A 3,127-nucleotide genomic window follows, 5' to 3' on the forward strand; every position below is an offset into this window, starting at 1 on the left:
CCCGGTTGTGCTCTGGGTGACCAACACACAGCCCAGGATGCCAACCCACCGTGAAACTCAATAATCTTTTGCTACCTCTTCGAGAGCACAAATCTTAAAAAGTGTCATCATCATAGGTTATAACTGAAAGTTGGTCTCGAACCTTTACGTTTAAGCAAGGCCTAGCGTTTCTAATGATGTCACTTGTTTTCATTTCTTGAGCAAGAGCCAGACAAAGTGGGAGTGGCCAAAATGGTGGGGTTCTGTCTTCGTCTCTCCCGCTCACACGGTCTGTTCCTCTCGACGCCCCGTTTACCACTATACGCTTTGTTCCCACGGGGTTCGATTTTAAGGAGTTTTGTAATCTGGGCCTTGGTCATCATCTCCTCCCCGCCTGGCATAAGTTCGTGAAGATACGTGGATCGAGAGTCGTTCCATTTTCAGCCATCAGAAGCCTGGGCCAGGACTCCGTATCCGATCATCAGCCTCAGGTCCCACACACACACGGAGAAGTGCGGATACACATCAAGCCGTTAACCTCTCGGAGATGTGTAGACATCACAGCCTTGACCCTGAAAGGTGGGCATGCCATGCATTCCGTTGGGAAATGCCGGCAAGGGCAGGTAGCTTTCTTTGGGCACGCACTCGTTATTCAGGTACACGAGGCTTAAGACGCAGAGGTGACCGCTCTCTGCTCGCCTGCTGAGCTGCTGTCTGAGGAGCTTCCTGACAGCGTGGAAATCGGGATCTGTCTTCCGGGGTCTAAGCTGGGTTTCCGTATCTTTACTCTTCTGCCGTTCTGCCTGGCCGTGCTGACGCTCCCCGAATCTTTCTGTCGTAACGCTTACGTACAAGTGCCCGCCTTAGAGAGCCATCGTGTGGGTTCTGTGGTGTCCTTCTTCCATGTGGGGAAGGGGCTACCGATTCCGACAGCTAGTAGGTGTGTTAAAGTCGGCTCACTCGGTTACCTTTTTACTCTCTGCCCAAGCCAATGCTGAAAAGGACACCACCAAACCACGGCTGTGACCAGACCTACCACACACAGAAAGCCGGACACCTCACGTGTCACGTCACAGGTTCTCAAAGTCGAGCCGGGGCGGGGGTGCAGGGCTCACGACGGTGCAAGTGGCTGGGCCTCACCCTCGGCCTGTCCCATCATTTCTGAAAAGTCCCAGAAGGTGCCGACACCCTCGCCTGGGATTCTGGGATCTTACTTTGAGGACCACTGTCTTAGACCCCTCACTCAGGCGTGTTTTCTGACAGGACACTTTGCATAATTATTCTGTAACCTTCTACTCCTAAGCTGTATGTGCTGCTTTGGATAGTGAATACTGCATTATAGCTGATTTGTTAGTTTTTAAAGATAGTTCTATTTTAAGAAACTCTAAACATTGTTAAGAATAAGTTTCAGACATGAGATTCTTGCAGAGGAAATAGAATAAGAATACTAAAGAAATTGAATGTCACTTTCTCCTTATGCCTGCTAAGTTGATCCTTTGAATATATCCAGGGGCCATCTTTAGTGTGTTATTCTTATTCTCTAGAACATTCTATATGTCCATAACTAAGGAAGTATGTGTGTGTGTGTGTCTAATTTTGACAGCTAGTGGTGTCTGGCAGCTCGGCCTGTGAATCAGAGGCTCTGAGTTCTGGTGCTGACTCAGCTACTTATCTTTTGACCTGGAAAATCATAAACTTGCTCGAACATCAGGAAACGATCCAGCAATTATCAGACGACGTTGGAGACTGTTCCCAGCTCCAGGAATCTGCCGCTCTCCTCCCCCTGCGTCTGGCTTCGGGGCTTTTAAGTATTTTTACATGAACTCCTGGAAAGAAGACATAAGACTATCTATCTACCTATCTATGTATCTATCTATCTATCATCTATCATCGATCCATCATCTAACTATATCTACATAGGTGTAGCAATAGATAGATACATTCATATGTTTAAAATATTAAAAAGTTTAAGTAAGGTTGGGAATATTGCTCGGTCTTGTGCTTGAGCAATGAGCGCGCTGTAAGTCTCTACTCCCCACTCTTTCCATGGAACTGTTGTCACTGTAGTGAACAGATGGAGGTACAAATACTGGCCCCGCACTCACCAGTATGCACCTCTGGGTCGGCGAGTCCACCTGTCAGGCCTCGGAGAGCTCACCCCTGCCTCAGAATGATCCTGCGCCCAGGGAGGGGGCGTGTCGAATGTGGGGCCAGCCGGGGGGCCCTGGCGTGAGCTCAGCACCCCCCATATCTTCCTGTCTCCCCCACCCACTCCGCCTTCTCTCAAAGTAAAGCGTAGCTGCAGAAATGGAAGTTCCTCCGCTGCACACGAGCAGATCGGTGCAGCCAGCGCGGCTGCTCCGCGGCGGCCGATGGTGCCGAGGGGAGCCGGAGGGTGGCCGCAGCCTCTGTGTCCGGCAGGCGCACCCCTTCCCGCCTCTCCCTGGTCATGATCCGTGGCTGCTGCGTCAGAGTGGTTGTTGGGTTCAGTGCCGTCGACTGACCCCGTGACGTATCTTTCTGAGCTGAGAGAGCTCCGATGCCTCGGGCCGAAGATGCCTTCCAGGAGGTTGGCCGCGGACCTTTCCCGGTGATGCCAGCCGCCCGGCCGGGGGCGCACCACGTGGGGCCGGGCGCAGGGTCTGCGCTGCCCGCGGCTTCCTTTTCTTATTCGCAAGGGCGAGGTAGCAGGTTTGTAAGTTACAGCCCTTCAAAGTGGTGCTGCTCCAACTTCAGAGCCCCACACGTCGCCTGGTCAACCCGCGGGTCCTGTCCAGCGGGTCCTGTCCAGCGGGTCCTGTCCAGCGGGTCTGGGTGGGCCCAGGCCGCCCCAGCAGGTGCCGGGGCTCCCGGGCAGTGCTGGCCGCCGGTCCCCGACCGCACTCGGAGTAGCATGGCCTTAGGAGAGGCGTCCTCATAACCCGCGCGTCTTCTTTCCCACGGTCTTGAACTTGAGCACTGCTCCCGGAAGCTACACCGTATCCGAAAATACAATTATGCTGCCTTCCCTTTGGCTCATTTGTCTTCTTCCTGGGGCCCCTTCCCTCCGATCTTGATAAACGAGTTGGGAGATGATTAACAGGTCCTTACCTAGAATGTAGTTCCTTGTGAATTAGGAAGGCAGGTGGGCCCTGAATCTCACAGCTGG

The 3,127-nt window shown here is 52.9% G+C and overlaps 1 long non-coding RNA gene across 1 annotated transcript; it reads left to right on the plus strand.

The window, feature by feature from the left end:
* Positions 1-318: 318 nt before the first annotated feature.
* Positions 319-1,958, plus strand: LOC120582152 (uncharacterized). The gene is made up of 2 exons (XR_005647481.1): positions 319-558; positions 1,583-1,958. It is a non-coding gene; the product is annotated as an uncharacterized LOC120582152 (long non-coding RNA).
* The last annotated feature ends 1,169 nt before the right edge of the window (positions 1,959-3,127 follow it).

Source organism: Pteropus medius, unplaced genomic scaffold (assembly GCF_902729225.1).
Source record: "Pteropus medius unplaced genomic scaffold, Ma_sr-lr_union100, whole genome shotgun sequence".
NCBI lineage: Eukaryota > Metazoa > Chordata > Mammalia > Chiroptera > Pteropodidae > Pteropus > Pteropus medius.